The sequence below is a fragment of the Chiloscyllium punctatum genome, chromosome 1 (genome assembly GCF_047496795.1).
Source record: "Chiloscyllium punctatum isolate Juve2018m chromosome 1, sChiPun1.3, whole genome shotgun sequence".
NCBI lineage: Eukaryota > Metazoa > Chordata > Chondrichthyes > Orectolobiformes > Hemiscylliidae > Chiloscyllium > Chiloscyllium punctatum.
The window spans coordinates 146068526-146089146 of NC_092739.1; the positions used below are offsets into that span (position 1 = coordinate 146068526).

Consider the following 20621-nt stretch of genomic DNA (forward strand, 5'->3'; position numbering starts at 1 on the left):
AGTGGTTTATTTCCTGCACCACATTCCTGCCATATTGAGATGCATTTATCATCTAATATTAGATTGATACAATTCTAGTCAATTAAAGCCAACAAATCAAGGTCATGATAGCTAAAGTGAACAGTACAACTTGCTTCGAATCTGGGAAGAAACTGCACATGATGTGGGTCTATGGTTAATGTTTCAACTTCCAGACCGACACAAAAGTTCTGCTTAGAATGTTATTGGGACACAAAGTCGGTCCGACTGAAAACGTTTCAGAAGATTGATTCAGATTTAGAAAACTGCTCAGGTAGAAATGCATTTTTCGGAAATGCAGTGAACTGAACTCCAAATCATGATTCAGAGGTTTGTTTTGTAGTTACCGTGACAGGAATGCATATGGCGAAATATAGCTGCCAGTAGCAGCATCTCAGGACTTGTGAAACTAATTAAAAGGAAAGGGTGGCTGGAAGCGATTTGTTTGGAAATTAAAAACTGTGGGGGTAGAAGAACGAAAATAAAATGAAATGTATCGAATGAAAAAATTGCGAGACTTGCTTGTTCTGGAAAATGGTAATGATAAACCAATAAGAAAAAAAAATTGTCTTTGGTTTACGAGCTTAGACTAAAACGTTTTTAACGTAGGAAAAATCTAACATTACAGGGAGGCAACTTCGGCTCTCGCAGAAAAAGCTGGCAGGCAGAGGTTGCACAGTACAAACTCGGAAACGTAATATATATTCAAAGAAAAAACAAAACTGAGTGACATTTGGCTCCTGCAACGATTCCCAAAGGCCCACCTGGCCCTTGGGCCTGGAATACGCTGCAAACCGCCATCCAGAGGCCCTGCCAATAGCAGGATGCAAAAAAAAAGGATTAAAATATTCTCCATCTCCTCCTCATATATACCACGCCCGCCCACGTAAACCCTGGATTTTCTCGCATAAAACACGGGGAGGGGGAAAAAAAAACACATTCCATCAACAATTATAAAAAGAAATGCGCGCCGTAATTAAATGAACCAAGAGTTGCCAACGTGAAATCAAACCTATGCAGAGAAACGGTAAAGCCAAAGTAAAATTGAGTATTTCCATTTCTTTAATAACAAATAGAAAATTTTTTTTTCAACTCACTTTGAAAATGCAAACGAACTGAGGAGGGTACGTGTGTAACGAGGCGAGGGAGAGAATCCAACGATTATGAAAACAGAGAGGGGAGGGGGGGTAAAACATCCACCTCTTCACTTCAGTGTCTTCCCTTCTCCTTTTACTCCAGCCGGTTCCCGGTGGGTGGGGGGGGGGTGAAGAGAGGTTTCTCCCAGCGATGGGTTATGCTGCTACTCACTCTCTCGCTCGCTCAGCGGAGGGACTCCTTTCTCAGCTGCAGCCCCTCTCCCTGCTGCCTGCCTCGCGCTCCGGGCTCCCCAACGGCTCCCCCGCCTCGCGCTGCTCTCCCTCGGTCCCCCGACCAACCGCCGCGCCTCGCGCTGCTCTCCCTCCCCGCTACCGCTGCCACTCCGCCATGTTGCTTCAACCTCCCCTTCCCTCCAACTGACTCCGCAAAAACCTCCAGAGGAGGTCGTAAACTGAGACCTGAGTGTTGCTTTTCTTTTTCTTATAAAGTCTCTCCCTCTTTTTACATTAAAAAAAACTGTTTTCCTTTCTTTCTTTCTTTCCCTCCCTGCTAATTTTAAACGCCACCGTCAGGATGCTCCAAATCACTGCAGGAATTTTTTTGACTTTCTTTTCTCCCCGCACCTCCTCACCTTCAAGATATTCTCAAATCACAAGAATTGCACCGAGGTGACTCCATTCGGAAAAAAAAGGAGGCGCAATGATATTCCTGCCTCCTTTCCCTCCGCCCCCTCTCTCGAAAGGGAAATGTATAGGGAATGAATTCCATTCATAATATTTCAGAGATTTGAACTGTGTGCTTGAAGGTAAAAAATGCAGAGTTAAGAGACCAACCAAAACAAGCTGTGATATTGAGCGAGACTGCTCTTTCAGAAAATCAATATCGGTAATGAGTGGCCGAACTGTCTTCAATGTTACTGGCACCTTTTATTTAAGACCATAAGACATAGGAGTGGAAGTAAGGCCATTCAGCCCATCGAGTCCACTCTGCCATTTAGTCATGGCTGATGGGTATTTCAACTCGACTTACCTGCACTCTCCCCGTAGTGCTTAATCCCTTGCAAGATCCAGAATTTATCCATTTCTGTCTTGAAGACATTTAACGTCCCAGCCTCCACTGTGCTCCACAGTAATGAATTCCACAGGCCCACCACTCTCTTGCTGAAGAAATGTCTCCTCATTTCCATTCTAAATTGAACCCCACTAATTCTAAGGCTGTGCCCACAGGTCCTAGTCTCCTCGCCGAACAGAAACAAATTCCCAGCGTCCACCCTTTCTAAGTAAATTTATCTTGTAAGTTTCTATTAGATCTCCCCTCAACCTTCTAAACTCTAATAAAAACAATCTCAGCATGCTCAGCCGTTCATTGTATGTTAGGCCTACCATTCCAGGGACCATCTATGTGAATCTCCGCTGAACACGCTCTAGCCAGTATATCCTTCCTGAGGTGTGGGGCCCAAAACTGGACACGGTATTCTAAATGGGGCCTAACTAGAGCTTTATAAAGTCTCAGAAGCTCATCACTGCTTTTACATTCCAACCCTCTTGAGATAAATGACAACATTACATTTGCTTTCTTAACCATGGACTCAGCCTGAAGTCAACGTTTACAGAATCCTGGTCTAGCACGCCCAGATCCGTTTATACTTTGGCTTTATGAATTTTCTCACTGTTTAGGAAATAGACCATGCCTGTATTCTTGTTCATTCACAGGATGTGAGCATTGCTAGCTGTTAAGCATTTATTACACGTTCGTAATTGCGCTGGAGAAGGAATGGTGAGCTGACTTTTTGTAGAGTTATTGGCGGAAGATACATTTCCAAATACAAATTGATCAGCCACGATCTTCCTGAATGTCGGGGCAAACTTGGAGATGTTTAATATTCCTGTTTCATATGTTTGTAACGGCTGCAGCACTTGTCAAGTGGGTACACCCACAGTGCCCTAAGTAAGGGAATTGCAGGATTTTGGCCCATCGTGATGGAGGAATATTGACATATTTCCAAATCATGATGGTCTGTGAATTGAAGGGACCTTGCAGGCAGCTGTATTCTCAAGTACTTGCTGCCCTTGTCCTTATAGGTGGCCAGAAGTTTGTAAGGTACTGTTGGAACAGCCTTGATGAATTTCTGCAGTGCATCTTGTAGATGGTACGCGCTGTTGCCATTCTGCATCAGGATGAAGGGAGAGAAAGTGAAAGGTAATAATTTGATTTGATTTATTGTAGTCACATGTATCTAAGTCCAATGAAAAGTTCTGTTTTGCAAGCAGTACAGGCAGATCACAGCAAACAAAGACATGTAGATCATAGAGTACTTGTAGCAAGGCACACAGGAACGTATTAGACTTTATGAAGGTGGATAATCTCCAGGTCCTGACCAGATATATCCAAGAAACCTGCAAGAAGCGAAGAAATTGCAGGGGCCCTGGCTGATGTATTTGCATACTGGATTAGTGGTGCTGGAAGAGCACAGCAGTTCAGGCAGCATCCAACGAGAGCGAAATCGACGTTTCGGGCAAAAGCCCTTCATCAGGAATAAAGGCAGTGAGCCTGAAGCGTGGAGAGATAAGCTAGAGGAGGGTGGGGGTGGGGAGAAAGTAGCATAGAGTACAATGGGTGAGTGGGGGAGGGGATGAAGGTGATAGGTCAAGGAGGAGAGGGTGGAGTGGATAGTTGGAAAAGAAGATAGGCAGGTCGGACAAGTCCGGACAAGTCAAGGAGACAGTTACTGAGCTGGAAGTTTGAAACTAGGATGAGGTGGGGGAAGGGGAAATGAGGAAGTCCACATTGATGCCCTGGGGTTGAAGTGTTCCGAGGCGGAAGATGAGGCGTTCTTCCTCCAGGCGTCTGGTGGTGAGGGAGCGGCGGTGAAGGAGGCCCAGGACCTCCATGTCCTCGGCAGAGTGGGAGGGGGAGTTGAAATGTTGGGCCACGGAGCGGTTTGGTTGATTGGTGTGGGTGTCTTGGAGATGTTCCCTAAAGCGCTCTGCTAGGAGGCACCCAGTCTCCCCAATGTAGAGGAGACCACATCGGGAGCAACGGAGTATTTGCATCATCATTAGCCATGAATGATATCCCGGAAGACTAGAGGGTATTGAATGTTGTGCCCTTAGTCAAGAAGGCTGCAAAGAAAAACCTGGGAACTATAGACCAGTAAGCCTAACATTTGTAGTAGATAAGTTACTTGAGAAGATTCTGAGGCATAAGGTGTACATGCATTTGGAAAGACAGGGTTGATTAGGATTAATCAGCATGGCATTGTGCGTGGGAGATCATGCCTCAAAAGTTTGTTAGAGTTTGTCGATGAAGGTTAAGAAAAAGAAGGAAGCATATGTCAGGTATAGACAGGATAGATTGGGTGGATCCTTAGAGTATAAAGGCAGTAGGAGTATACTTAAGAGGGAAATCAGGAGGGCAAAAAGGGGACATGAGATAGCTTTGGCAAATAGAGTTATGGAGAATCCAAAGGGATTCTATAAATACATTAAGGACAAAAGAGTAACACGGGAGAGATTAGGGCCCTCAAAGATCAGCAAGGCAGCCTATGTGTGGAACCACAGGAGATGGGGGAGATACTAAACAAGTATTTTGCATCAGTATTTACTGTGAAGAAGGACATGGAAGATGTAGAATGTAGGGAAATAGATGGTGACATCTTGAAAAATATCCATATTACAGAGGAGGAGGTGCTGGATGTCTTGAAATGCACAAAAGTGGATAAATCCCAGGACCGAATCAGGTGTAACCTAGAACTCTGTGGGAAGTAGGGAAATGATTGCTGGACCTCTTACTGAGATATTTGTACCATTGATAGTCACAAGGGAGGTGCCGGAAGACTGGAGGTTGGCTAACATGGTGCCACTATTTAAGAAAGGTTGTAAAGAAAAGCTACGGAACTATAGACCAGTGAGGTTGACATTAGTGGGGGGCATGTTCATCGTAGAATCCCTACAGTGTGGAAACAGGCCACTTGGCCCAACAATTCCACACCAACCCTCTGAAGAGTAACCCATCCAGAGCCATTACTCTATTACTCTACATTTACCACTGACTAATGCACCTAACTTACACATCCCTGAACACTATGGATAATTTAGCATTGCCAATTTACCTAACCTGTGTGCGAGGAAACCCACGCAAACACAGGGAAAATGTGCAAACTTCACACAGACTGTCGCCCAAGGCTAGAATTGAATCCAGTTCCCTGGCATTGTGAGGTAGCAGTGCTAGCCACTGAGACACCATGCCATCCTTGAAAGACAGGTATTTGGAAGGGGAAGAACTGATTAAAGATAGTCCCCTGGTTTTGTACATGGGAAATCATGTCTCATGAACTTGATTGAGTTTTTTGAAGAAGTAACAAAGAGGATTGATGAGGGCAGAGCGGTGGATGTGGTCTATATGGACTTCAGTAAGGCATTCGACAAGGTTCCTCATGGTAGACAGGTTAGCAAGGTTCGTTCTCATGGAATACAGGGAGACCTAACCATTCTGATACAAAACTAACTTGAAGGTAGACGACAGATGTATTAGAGGATCGCCTTTCAGACTGGAGGCCTGTGACCAGTTATGCCATAGGGATCGGCACTGGGAGGTGTAATAGACAACAAAGAAGGTTACCTCAGAGTACAACAGGATCTTGACCAGATGGGCCAATGGGTTGTGGAGTGGCAGATGGAGTTTAATTTAGATAAATGTGAGGTGCTGCATTTTGGAAAAGCAAATCAGAACAGGACTTATACACATAATGGTATGGTCCTAAGGAGAGTTGCTGAACAAAGGGTGGCACGGTGGCACAGTGACACAGTGGTTAGCACTGCTGCCTCACAACGCCAGAGACCCGGGTTCAATTCCCGCCTCAGGCAACTGTCTATGTGGAGTTTGCACATTCTCCCCGTGTTTATGTGGGTTTCCTCTGGGTGCTTCGGTTTCCTCCCACAGTACAAAAAATAATGTGCACGTTAGGTGAATTGGCCATGCTAAATTGCCCGTAGTGTTAGGTGAAGGGGTAAATGTAGGGATGGGTCTGGGTGGGTTGCTCTTCGGAGGGTCGGTGTGGACTTGTTGGGCCGAAGGGCCTGTTTCCACACTGTAAGTAATCTAATCTAATTGAAGAGACCTTAGAGTACAGATTCATAGTTCCTTGAAAGTGGAGTTGCAGGTAGATAGGATAGTGAAGAAGGCATTTGGTATGCTTTCATTTATTGGTCAGAGCATTAAGTATAGGAATTGGGAGGTCATGTTGTGGCTGTTGCGGCTGTACTGGACATTGATTAGGACACTTTTGGAATATTGTGTGCAGTTCTGGTCTCTGTCCTATCGGAAGGATGTTGTGAAACTTGGAAGGGTTCAGAAAAGATTTACAAGGATATTGCCAGAGTTGGAGAATTTGAACTGGAAGGAAAGGCTGAATAGGCTGGGGCTGTTTTTCCTGGAGCATCAGAGGCTGAGGGGTGACATTATAAGAGGCTTATAAAATCATAAAGAGCATGGATAGGGTAATAGACAAGGCTTTTTCCTGGAGTAGAGGTGCCCAGAACTAGAGGGCATAGGTTTAAGGTGACGGGGAAGAATTTAACAGGGACCTAATGGGCAACTTCTTCACACAGAGGGTGGTGCATGTATGGAATGAGCTGCCAGAGGAAGTGGTGGAGGCTGGTAAAGTTACAGGGTGACCCCCGTATCCAGGGAATCATTTTCCACAGTTTCATTTACCCGTAGCTTATCATGACCGGAACATATTATAGGGAATGTTCCAGCACCAGGGACCAGGCAACTGTTGGGAAGGTACACTTCGCATTTAAATGAATGGGTTAACTCCTATCCGTGGTATCTGGCTTCCAAGGTAGGTCCAGGAACTCAGCCTCACCTCTTGGTTGGATTCTGTCTTGTTGAAGAAGTTCATTGTGGCACAAATGTTACTTGCTACTTGTCAGCCCATACCTGGATGTTGTGCAGATTGTCTGTCTGGCTTTTGGACATGACCTGATGCAATATATGAGGAGTCACATGGTGTAATCATCAGAAAATATCCCCATTTCTGACCTTGGGGTGGAGGAAGGTCTTTGATGAATCCGTATGTTCCCTGATCCGAAACCATGGATAATCAGGAGATCCACTACCAACTGAAGTCCAGGTGTGTGATATTCAAATCAGATGATCCTGACTTTTGCAGGAACTTCATCAGGCCATGAGAGACATCAAGAGTCAATACTGGACTAAGCTAGACTCCAAACTAACTACACGTACAATTGCCTGCATGACAACATTGGCTACAAAGTGAAGCAGGACAGAATAACAGACAAAAATACATACTTCCCTGATACGCTGATTTTGAACAGAAAGTCAATGAAATTGTGACACCAGCACCAACAGACTCAGGTGCATCTGTTCCCCCAGTCACTGCTGCAAACACCAGATTGGCCTTTTTGAGAGAGAACCCACAGAAAGTAACTTGCCCAGGTGGTGTCCCTAGTAGACAAACAGGAAGCTAGAATAACACTGAAAGTAAGGCAGCATCAGGAGGTGGAGAAGTCAACCGTTTTGGGTATAACCCTTCTTCAGGATTGGATAGGGAGCTACAGATAGTGGTGGGGAGAGTAGCAAATTGGTGAGGTAGTGATAGGTGAACACAGTTAGTGGGTACAACCTGGTTGATTGATGGAAGGAGTTAATCCTATATCTGAGGGGGAATGGGAGGGGGAATTGAAAAGGGCAGTGACTGGCTGGCTGTTTCAGGCCAGTCAAAGATGCTCAGTGAAATGGTCACCTAGTCTATGTTGGGTCTCACCAATGTAGTGAAGACCACATTGGCAGCACAGTTTGAGCATATGTGTTAAGCCCAGGGCAGTGGCCCTCCAGAAGGGTCCAAATTGACTCTTCCTTTGGTCGCTCCACCACGGATCTCTCTGACGACTGTTCCAGTTCGTTGGTTGTCTCATTGGGCTCTCTGCTGATATTTTGGAAAAATTCCCAGAGTCTCATTCATGTGATGAATTCCTCTGTCTGCTGCAAGACCAATGGAGTCCATTTTGGGGCAGGGTGGAGGGGGCAGAAATTGGGCTCTTGGCTGAAAACTTCAATCTCTTCTCGTTGAAGAGTATGGTCCGATAAGTTGATTGATTTCCCTGTGGTGGTACCGTTTTCAACTGTAGTGCCAGGGTGGGTTTGGCTTCTGCTGGTGGTGATGCTAAGTTTCTCCAGTTTCTTGTTCTTGGTGTGCATGTAGGTGATGTAGTTCCATTGCCTCATCTGCTTGGCAGTGTCTTGTAACTGTACTGCTGGATCTCGAGTCCAAACCGAGTATATGGACTCTGTCCTGATTTCAAGGTTACAGCATAGTTGGTGTATGAGATGATTGAGGAGTTTCTGAGCGGCATGACTGCAAAGTCTCTCAGCATAGTCTATTGTAGGTTGACTTGGGTGGGTTCATGATCCATAGTCCTTTCGAAATCTTTCCTGACTTTTTGCATTTCTGCAGAAACGTGATGCCTATGTCAATATGCATAAACTTCTTGGAGATCCTCTCTACTTTGAGCTAATAATTGGTGGTAGCCATGACATGTAGACAAAATTAAAAATCACACAACACCAAGTTATGGTCCAACATGTTTATTTGAAAGTACAAGCTTTCAGAGCACTGCCCCTTCATCAGGTAACTAATGGGACAGGATCATAGGACACACGATTTATAGTAAAAGTTCAAAGTATGATGAGAGGCTAGGTCAGAGTGGGATTTATTAGTCTACTCTCACCAGAGAAAACGGACAGCTTGGCTGAAACCTGTATGAGTACATAAAATGATATGTTTACAAAGTACTTTTAAAAACACAGATTTTCATACTTGTAATGTGTCACATGTTGAGTCATAACACAAACTTCAATAACTCCATTTTAAATGTTACAATGACGCTGTATTGCTGATTACTATATGTACTGGTGTTTATAGTCATGTTAATTGTTAGAGTTTTAAAAATATATTTGATGTGGGTGTTGCTACCAATGCTGGCATTGTTTCCTATCGTTAATTGCCCTTGACAAGATGGCTTTCAGCAACTAGCAGAAAGGGAGGACTGCAGATGCTGGAGAGTCTTGACAAGATGATGGTTAGTTAAAATAGAACCAAATTGGGAAATAGTCCATAAAGCACTGTCATAGTCCTCTGCTTCCCTTTGTAAATATATAAGCCAGCAAGGACACATTCTGATATTAGTATGAACTTCATCCTGTGTTATATGCTTTATTGAATGCTGTGGTCACTTTCATGATTTTATGCAAATGCCTTGATTCACGGTCTTGATGTATTAGAGTTAAACAATGGAATAATATTGTTTCTACCCACTTTAAATCAAATAATTCCACTCATTTGAAGTGGTTTAAAAGCATTTGCATTTTACTGCAGATCATAAAAGGTGCTATCATTACATGAATACTTGTCATAATTTCCTGAAAATTAAAGTTTTTGTCTTTGGTTTTTCTCAGTCCTGCTGAAAGGTTAACTCTTTCTCGCCATAGAGTTTCCAGCATTTTCTGCCAGTCAGCGGAACTCAAGGGCATCACTTTCCACTTTCTGTGACTTCAAGCAGCTTTACTTAATTCCTATCCTGTTTTCTATTTTGATTTAATTTTTCTGGATGTCAATTATTCTTCTTCTTCAAACACTTACCCAGTTCTGTTTTTGAATCTTTTCCATTACAAGTTTCTATTTATCCTGTATACTTGGCAAGATTTTTTAAAAAATTGAATAATAGATGATTGCTTGGTTTCTTATTTCTTGGCATTCAACTTTTGCAGGAAGTGCAGATGTCTTGGAATTCCCCTAAGGCACCAAATTCTTTATAAATTTACAAAATTGGAATTAGCAGCCGGTAGAATTGAAGGGAGATGATGACTTAGTCACAATGTTACTGGACTGTAATTCATATGTGCTGGGGACACGAGTTCATTTTCACTACAGATGCTGCTGGAATTAAAATTCATTTGATTAATTTTGAGTATATAGCCACTCTCAATATTGATGACCATGAAATCACCACTGATTGAATTAAAACTCCATCAGGTTCACTCATGCCATCAGAGAAAAGAAGGTTTGCAGTCTCACGGATAATATGGTTGACTCATACCTGCCTTTTGAAATAGCACCCATAAGAGCCGTCACCAACTTTTACAGTTGCGCCATAGAAAGCACTCTACCCGGGTGCATAACAGCTGCTCTGCCCCGGACTATAAGAAACTACAGGAAGTCGTGTGCACAGCCCAGACCATCAAGAAAGCCAACTTCCCACCACTCCATTTACACTCCTCGTTGCTGAAGAAAGGCTGTCAACATCATGAAAGTCCCCTCCCACACCAGTAATACTCTCTTCCAACCTCTTCCATTAGGCAGAATATACAAAATCTTGAACACACACACACACACACACACACACACACACACACACACACACACATATCAACAGGTTCAAGAACAGCTTTTGCTTTATTAGACTGCTGAATGGGCTCTAATTTCAAACCTAATGTTGATCTTGCTTTGTGCACCTCCCATGCAGCCGTAACCTTGTATGTCCGATGTCCTTGTTTGCTATGATCTGTGTGTGCTGCTTGCAAAACAAAACTTTTTACTGTACTTAGGTACATGTGACAGCAATAAATAAAAACAAATAAACTGTACTGTGTATGTATAAATAAAGGATGACTTGGTGACAGGATATCAACCTCGGTGCAGTTATTTCAGTGCCTATCCTGAAGAAAATTTGCTTCCAACAGTCATCTTTGAGTTGGGATAAGCATTTCTGGCATAACACCTTTGCTTGGGAAACTTAACTCATTTGATCCTGCCATCAAAGACTGGGCCCAGTATGTGGAAATAATGCATCAATTTTTTTCCAAGCAAAGGACATTGGAACAGAGGAAAAGCAAGAAGTAATCCTTCTGACTGCTTGTATTTTCTGCTCTTAGGATCCTAACTTTCCCAAAGGCACCAGATACTAAAGTGTTTCAAGCGTTGACAGGTTTAGTTAAGGAATATTATGACCCCACCCACGCATCCTCTCATTCTGAGATGCTTTCGGTTTTATTTGCAAGTTTGAGAATCCAGCAGAATCCGTGTTGAGAATTTTGAAGAGATTAAGATAACTGGCAGAGGCACGTGATTTTGGGTTACCCCTGAGTGAGATGCTGAGAGTAGATTTGGTATGTGGGACGAATGACATACCAGCTGAAGACAACTGGATTTCAAATAGGCACTGCAACTGGCTTTATCATGAGAAAATGTGGGAAGTGGACCATGTGAGCTACAGGATATCCTGATGAAAATGGAAGTCCTCACCTCACCAACTGAGCTTAGAGAACACCACTTGATTGTAGGCAATCGCATAGCATCACACAGGATATATCCTGAGCAGAGGGACTCTAGGTCAGCCCACACCAAAACCCCAAAATAAAGCCAAGCTTCAGCCATAAGCCTAAAATGTTCTTTGAATCCAGTCCAGCAAGCCATTGAAGTTGCTGCCAGTATGTGGACTCAAGACAGCAAAGGAATCTTACAAAGATTGACTTCAGTAACAGAACTCATAGGTCAGTATCCAGGAGAGTGTACTTCCTGGAATGTCCACCTGCATGTGGCTTGGAATAGTTAAATTGCTTAGTAACATCTAAATCAGAACCAGACATAATAAATTTCTGATTAAATGGTCACCCAGTTCTAATGGAGGTTGATAATGGTGCAGCTGTATCAATGATTGCAGAACCAGTCGTTATCAAGATTCTCTCTGGTCTAATCCTTAAGTTTGTGCAAGACTTCGGATAGACTGAGGAAGTATACTGGGGAACCATTACAGATTAATGGTGCGATTTTGGTTCTGGTCTATGAGAAGCAGTTGGTACTAAAAGGTTGTGGCCCAAGGTTGATCGGGCAGAAAAAAGATTCACCTTGATGAGCTCAAAGTTTTTTGATTAGAAAATGGCTGCCTGAGTGAAGTCCTAACTAAATTTTTTGGGTAAGTCTCGGGACTATCAAAGGAGCCAAAGCCATAGAGATGTAGAGCATGGAAACAGACCCTTTGGTCCAACTCATCCAGGGTGAAGAGATATTCCAATCCAATCTAATCCCACCTGCTAGCACCCAGCCCATATCCCTCCAAATACTTCAGATTCATATACCAATCCAGATGCCTTTTAAATGTTGCAATTGTACTAGCTTCCACCAATTCCTCTGGCAGCTCATTCCATACTATCCCCTGCATGAGAAAGTTGCCCCTTCGGTCTCTTTTATATCTTTTCCCCTTTCAGCCTAAAACCTATGCCCTCTTATTCTGGACTCCCCCACCCCGGGAAGAGACTTTGTCTATTTATCCTATCCATGCACCTCATGATTTTATAATCCTCTATAAACCCCTCAGTCTCCAATGCTCCAGGAAAAATAGCCCTAGCCTATTCAATTGCTCCCTATAGCTCAAATCCTCCAACTCTGGCAGCATCCTTGTAAATCTTTTCTGAACCCTTTCAAGTTTCAGAACATCCTTCCAATAAGAAGGAGACCAGAATTACACGCATTATTCCAAAAGTGGCCTAATCAATGTCCTGTACAGCCGCAACATGGCGTCCCTAATCCTGAACTAAATACTCTGACCAATGAAGGAAAGCATACATAATACCTTCTTCACTATCCTATCTACTGCAACTCAACGTTTAAGGAGCTATGAACCTGCACTCCAAGTTCTCTTTGTTCAGCAGCGCTCCCTAGGACCTTGCCATTAAGTGTATGTTGACTAGGAAGCAATTCCACGATTCTGCAAGGCCTGCCCAGTGTCATTTGCCTAACACACAAAAGAAGAAGCAGAAATCAGGAGGCTGGAAAGTGAAGGAATCATTGAACCAGTACAGTTTGCAGAATGGGCAGCACTGGTCATACCGATTGTGTAGCCTGATGGGTCAGTTTGCCTTTCTGGGAATTTTAAGCAACAATAAAGTGCTTCTGGCAGTTGAATAAATACCCAATCCTTTGCATCAAGGACTTAGGTACAAAACTGATGGTGGGGCTGTCCTTCATGATGCTGGACCTGAGCCATGCATACCTGCAATTGCGACTATATGTGGAATCCCAGAAGAATGCCATAATTAATACCCATGAGGGTTTGTACCAATATACAAGACTGTCATTTGGTTATTATACACATGCATCCTTTTCCAGCAGACAATGGAGAACATTTTACAAGGTCGACCCAATGTTACAATTCATGTGGATGATGTGTTAATAATCAGAAGATCAATAAAAGGCAGTTGGAAAATTTAGAGACAGTGCTTAAGTGTTTCTCACAGGCAGGTGCACGCCTTATAAAGGAAGCATGTGTTTCAAGTGCCCCAAGTGGCCTACTCGGGCTACAGAGTTACACCTGTTGGAAGATAAAATGAAAGCGATTAAAGGTGCCCCAACACCCGTGTCTGTATTGGGAGCTTAGATTTTCCTTGGGTTGATTAATTATTACGGAGAATTCTTACATAACCTGGCCTCCATCTTGGCACCCTGGCACCTGCTATTGAAAAAACAGTCAGCCTTGGAAATGGTCATGTAGTGAAGAAGTAGCCTTTAAGGAAGTGAAAAAGCAGCTATTGTCGTCTAAGGTGTTGGCAGTACAATACCAAGTGAGACATGGTGCTGACATGCGAAGCCTCCCTGTATGATATCAGGGTAGTGTTAGCTCACTGGTGGCCCAAAGTAGAGGAATGCCCGACAGTGTATACTTCCCGGACTTTGAATGACGCTAAACACAAATCCGTCCAGATAGAGAAGGAAGGTTTAACTGATGGTGATGGGGAAAAAAAAGGGCCATTACACCAGAATTGAAACCTTTCTGGATCCAACAAGACAATATCACTATAAAGGATAGGATATTATTATGGGGAGCAAGAAGGATACCCCTAAGGAAAGGTTGCCACCAGATACTGGCTGAACTCCACCAGGATCATCCAGGGGTTTCCAAAATGAAGATGTTAGCAGGAAGTCCTATCTCGTGGTCAGGATTGGATGTTGATATGGCCACATTGGTGGGGCAGTGCCCAGAGTGCAAAAAGGACAAAAATTCCTGCCAGCAGCTTCCCATAATTCATGGGAATAGGCAGGTAAACCCTGGATTCAGTTACACATTGAGTGTGCTGGCCCTTTCTTGGGCTCAATGTTTTTGTTCATTGTGGGTGCCAAATTGGGTTGAACATGCATAGAGATCATTCATCAAACTCAGGGAAGACAATTAAGAATTTGCGAGCTTCATTTGCAAAACACAGATTCCCAAAAGTATTGCTCATGGAACATTTGATTTCACTTATTATTCTCCTGGCCCTAAGTAGGGCCATAGAGTCATAGTGATATATAGCACGGAAACAGACCCTTCGGTCCAACTCATCCATGGTGACCAAATATCCTAAACTAATATAGTCCCACTTGCCAACACTTGGCCCATGTCCCTCTATTCATATACCTATCTAGAAGCCTTTTAAATGCTGTAATTGTACCAGCCTCCACTACTTCCTCTGGCAGCTCATTCCGTATACGCACCAGGAATAAAGGCAGGTATCCCATATGCCATCTTAGGCACTTTATCTATCTGTCTTGTGACCTGAAGTGACCGGTAGACATGCACACCAAGATCTATTCATTCCTTGATGCTTCCCAGGGCCCTGCCATTCATCATGTTCTCCCTTGCCTTGTTGTCCTGTTCAAGTAAGGCCGCTTTTAGAAAGCTGCATTCAATTCTGGTCACCCTTCTATCAGAAGAATGTTGTTAAACTTGAGAGGGTACAGAAACAATTTACATGGATGGTGCCAGTGCTGAAGGGTTTAAGTTATAGGAAGGATGGTGCTTTTTTTCCCTGGAGTGCCAGAGGCTGAGGGATGACCTTAGAGGTTTATAAAACCATGAGGGGCATGGATAGGATAAATAGCCAAGGCCTTTTTCCATGGATAGGGGAGTCCGAAACTAGAGGGCATGAGTTCAATGTGAGAGGGGAAAAATTTAAAAGGGACCTATGGGGCAGATTTTTTCATGCAGAAGGTGGTATATGTCTGGAATGAATTGCCAGAGGATATGCTGGAGGTGGGTACATTTGCAACATTTAAAAGGCATCTGGATGGGTATATGAAAAGGAAGAATTTAGAGGAATACGTGCCAAATGCTTGCAAATGTCTAGGTCAGATTGGGATGTCTGGTCAGCATGCACGCGTTGGACCAAAGAGTCTATTGCTGTGCTGTATGACTCTAAGCGCACCACTCTCTATGTGAAAAAGTTGCCCCTTAGGTCCCTTTTATATCTTTCCCCTCTCAAACCTAATCCTATGTCCTCTAATTCTGGACTCCCCCACCCCAGGGAAAAGACCTCATCTATTTATCCTATCAGTGCCCCTTACAATTTTATAACCTGTATAAGGTCACCCCTCAGCTTCCGACGCTCCAGGGAAAACAGCCCCAGCCTATTCAGTCTTTCCTACAGTTCAAATCCTCCAACCCTGGCAACATTCTTGTAAATCATTTCTGAACCCTTTCAAGTTTCACAACATCCTTGTTATCATACAGGGTAAACGCCTCCTGCTAATTTAAACTTGCAACACAGCAATGATTTAACGCGTGTTGTAAACTGTTAAAATTCAAAAGGCCAAGGACTATCCCAAAAGTCACTATTTAAAGTAAAAACTAACAACTTTTTATTTAGAAAGTCTAACAGAGAATAATTGACTAACAACTATTTACAACTCCTTCCTCTAACCTATCTTTTACTTGCCCTTACCAAAAAATTCAACTTTCAAAACCAAACAGTTTTGAAACTTCTCTTTCTATCTTCCTTAGTCTTTTCTTAGGGTTTCTGTTTCACAGGTCATTGATAGATAAAGGTACCTATTCTGTGGGCAGTCTGCATATGTTGGTGGCTTGGCAGTTCTCCTCTAACTGTTCAATTTTTTTTTTCAGTTTTATACCCCAAATCATCAGATCGTTTCATTGGTTTTAATATTGTCTAAATATTAAATTCAAACTTGATTGGAGTTTAGTATCTTAGGGCATAATTAAAACTGATTGGCTGAATTTGAATTTGTTTTTGTCTCATAGCAACCCAGTACTGCTAGCTGCTGGATCAAATGTCACATTGTAAACTCTCCAGCACTCTGTGTGCTTGCTAAGTCCTTCAACTCGTTTAAAGGTACAGTACCTCTCTACTCCTTCATAACACCTCCTCCTTAAGAAAAAAATGAACCATCATAATGAAAAGATGGCTTTTATTTCTATTCTTTATATTAAAGTTATCTATATTTTATGGTAATGTGTTAAAAAATATATATAGATACATATATATATATAATATTGGACAAATACAAACCTCATCTAAACTTTATCAGTTAACTCCACCATAATGCATTGGCGATTACATTCTTACAACTTGCAACATGTATGATTTTTAAATTAAAGGTCTGTAACATAAGACTCAAACAAAATAGCCCCATATTCTTGTCTTTAAAGCATTCTAAGAATGTAAGAGGATTGTGATCTGTGTACACAATCATCTCCGACACAATGTTCGTGACATATACATGAAAATGTTGTAAGGCCAGTACCAAGCTCAACAGTTCTTTTTTGATCGTGGAGTATTTCCTCTGGTGGATATTGAGTTTCTTCTAAAAGTAACCAATTGGCAGTTCAGTCCCATCCTCATCTTCCTGTAGGAGTACAGCTCCAACTCCTAGGTGACTAGCATCGATGGCGACTTTAAAAGGTTTTGAAAAGTTTGGTGTATCGAAAACTGGTTGGGTGGTTAATATTGCTTTCAAATGGTCAAATACCTCCTGGAATTGTTCTGTCCACTGAAGCTTTGCGTTTTTCTTCAGCAAATCAGTTAACGGTGCCACACTTCCAATAGAATCCACTGAGTCCTAAGAATCAAAGGACTTCTTACTTTAAGTTCGGTCATGGAAATTCATCGATGGTCTTCGTCTTTGCATTCCATGGAGTCAATCTTCCATGACCAATGTTATGTCCCAAGAACATCACCTCTACTTTTGCGAATTCAGTTTTGTTTCAGTTTATTACCAGTTTTGCTTCTCAAAGTCATTCAAAGAGCTCTGCCAACTGTACCATGTGATCTTTTCAGAACGTACTAAAGATCACTACATTGTCCAAATAGACTGCACAATTTGTTAATCCAGCCAGAACTCTGGTCATGAGTCTTTGGAACGTGGCAGGTGTATTTTTCATTCCAAAGGGCATCACTTTAAATTGATATAGCCCATTTGGGGTTACAAGCACAGAAATTTCTTTCGCTGTCTCTAATAAACATGCCAGTAACCATGCAGTAAGTCCAACGTGGTGATGTAACTGGCTTGTCTGACTTCCTCGATATAGTCTTCCAATGTAATAATTGGATAGGAGTCCAATTTTGACATTCTGGCGTTGACCTTCTGATAATTGTTCAGTCCCATCCAGTTTGGAAACTAAGATGATCAGCGAACTCCACTCACTCTGGCTTGGTTCAATGATATCCTTTTCAAGCATGGCCTCCACCTCCTTCTGGACCTGTCTGGCTTTGAAAGGATTAAGCTGATAGGGGTGTTGTTTTATCGGAGCAGCATTCCCTATGTCTACTTCATGAAGAATAGCATTCGTCCTCCCCAACTGATTCTTACATATGTCCTTATACTGCAGTAACAAATTTTTCAAATGCTTTCTATGGTAATGAGGCAGATAGCTTACTAACCTATCCCACTCCTCAAGGACTTCTTCATTTTTGAATCTATTATGAGGCACATCAAAATCCACATCATCTGGATTTGATTCCTCACTCTGCGGAGCAGTACCTAACAACACCTGTCTCTCCAGTTCTTTCTTTCTCGTATAATACGATTTCAACATCTTCACATGACATTCCCGATTCCTTTTTTTTCTATCTGGCATCTTTACTAGATAGTTCACCTGACTCCACTTTTTCTCAACTTGATAGGGACCACTAAACCTGGCTTTAAAGGGATCTCCTATCACTGGTAACAGTACTAACACTTATCCCCTCGCAAAAAAGTCCAAGTCTCAGAGCTTAGATCTGCCACCTGCTTCATTCGATACTGTGCCCTCTTTAGGTGCTGTTTAGCTTACTCACCTACCCGATTTAGTCTCTCCCTCACCCCAGTACATAATCTAAGTGTGAAATCTCAAACTTTGGTCCTGTCAATTTTTCTTTAATTAATTTTAATGGGCTTCTCACTTCATGCCTGAATATTAACTGAAAGGGAATGGACTGAGTAGATTTGTTTGGGGCATCTCTAATGGAAAACATTATGAATGAGATACCTTTATCCCAATCATTCAGGTAATCCTGGCAATAAACTCTGAACATGGTCTTCAAGATCTGATGCCATCTTTCTAAAGCTCCCTGAGATTCAGGATGATACACACTAGATTTAAAGTGCTGTATACCTAAGCTATCCATAACTTCCTTAAACAACCTAGCAGTAGAATTTGACCCTTAGTCCAACTGAATCTTTCTGGGTAGCCCATACTGTGTGAAGAAAGCTACTAACTCCACTACCAACTTTTTTTTGCCTTGATACTCCGTAATGGAATTGCCTTCGCAAATCTGGTAGGCGCATCAATTATGGTTAACAAGTACTTGTTCCCACTTTTAGTTCTCAGGAGGGGACCTACACAATCAATTATAACCTACATGAAAGGTTCTTCAGATGTGGGAATTGGCAGTAAAGGTGCTGGTTTTATTACCGCCTGTATCTTACCTGCCATTTTGCATATATGACACGTATGGAAAAAGTTAACCACACCCTTGTGCATTCCAGGCCAATAAAAATGTTTTTGTACCTTAGCCTGAGTCTTTCGTACCCCTAGGTGACCTTCTACAAATTGTTCAAGTGCTACCTATAACACCTCCTGTCTGTATGCTACCGGCAACACAGTGTCGTTCACTTTGGCCCATTTCTCCTCTGCTCTAACCTGCAGAGAGCAGAGACCTAAAATGGTCTCCATTTCTGTCTTAGGATTTTACCTTTCAGATAATAATCCTCCAGAATATTCTCTGCCTCCTTTTGGAGTACACAGCCACATGTGTATCTCTTATCATCTTGTCTTGCTGTTACAAGTCCCTTAGCCTGTCAGGACTTATCACTTCTGTCTGATCCTCTGCCTGTTCAGGTTTTTCCTGCACCATTACGTCAAACAGGGTGTCCGCTAACTGAACCTCAGCTCCTTCATCTTTCTCTTTACTTTTCGCTTCATGCTGTGATTTATGATAGTGGGATCTGGTTACTATACAGTCTGGGAAAATACCAGGATATTTCAGTTTTAACCATTTAATTTCTTGGTCTTCCTTGGTCTTCTCCACAACAAGGGATGTCGTTCCCACCTTGGATCCTGCCAAATCATTCCCAAGAACAAACTGAATTCCTGGAACTGAGATTTGGTCAATCACTCCCACTGTAACTTCCCCAGTCTTGAGTTGGCACTCCAACCTGATCTTACATAGGGAAATGCTAAATTTCTGTCCATCTATCCTACAAATTACCACAGTCTCAGGGAACAGATCAGAAAGAGTGCATATTTGCTCATCCCTTACTATCAGTGATGGGTTAGGTCATGTTAAAATTATAACTTCTCAAAATTATAACTTCTTGTTCTTCTCCCCCTCTTCTTTCTGAATAAACTTTACCCACAGAGGCGAATTCTTTGTCGAGATCAGCTACTAACCCCATACCCAGCCCCTGCCTAGCCTGTGTACTCTCCTGCAGCTCCTTGGCTCTTCTTGGGGTCTCTTTTGCTACTTTTACTCATGTCACTGGCTTAGCTTCTTTTCCCACATGTTTTCCCACAGAACCTTTTTTTAATGACCAGCACTATAACTTTACATGTCCCACTTTACCACAGTGGAAACACCTGAGGCCTTTCACTTCCTTTTCACCCTCTTGGGATTCTTTTTTATCCTTTGTTAAATTCTTACCAGTGTTCTCTACTCTCGGATTCATAATGTAGGATCTTCCCTTCCCCCAACTTCTATCCCTTTTCGGACAAAATTCTGGCCAGAAGCTTGTCTTATACACCAACATGTATTCATCTGCTAATCCTGCTGCCCTTCTCACTTCTTGAACTTTCTTTCCTCCACATAAATTTTTGCTATCTCTGGAAGTGAGTTTTTAAACTCTTCCAGCAGAATAAGCTCTCGTAGAGCCTCAAAGGTCTTATCTATTTTTAAAGCACACAACCATCTATCAAAATGACTGTGTTTAATTCTTTCAAACTCAACATAAGTCTGACCTGGTTCTTTCTTTGTGTTTCTGAACTGCTGTCTATATGCTTCAGGTACCAATTCATAAGCACTTCAAATAGCCTGTTTAACCTCTTCATAATCTGTTGACCCCTCAACTGACAGTGCAGCAATTACCTCACTAGCTCTGCCTACCCATTTAGTCTGAACTAGCATTACCCATGAATCCTCGGACCACTCCATCTGCCTAGCCAATTTTCCAGATC

General features: G+C 42.5%; 1 protein-coding gene across 5 annotated transcripts in view; it reads right to left on the reverse strand.

The window, feature by feature from the left end:
* Nucleotides 1-1781, reverse strand: part of ptpra (protein tyrosine phosphatase receptor type A) — a 291473-nt gene extending 289692 nt beyond the window's left edge. For 2 of the 5 annotated variants that reach the window (XM_072576713.1, XM_072576676.1), the window contains exon 1: nt 1116-1738. The gene's annotated coding sequence lies outside the window, so the exon portion shown is untranslated. The other 3 variants (XM_072576685.1, XM_072576703.1, XM_072576695.1) reach the window with 3 other exon arrangements.
* Nucleotides 1782-20621: the final 18840 nt, after the last annotated feature.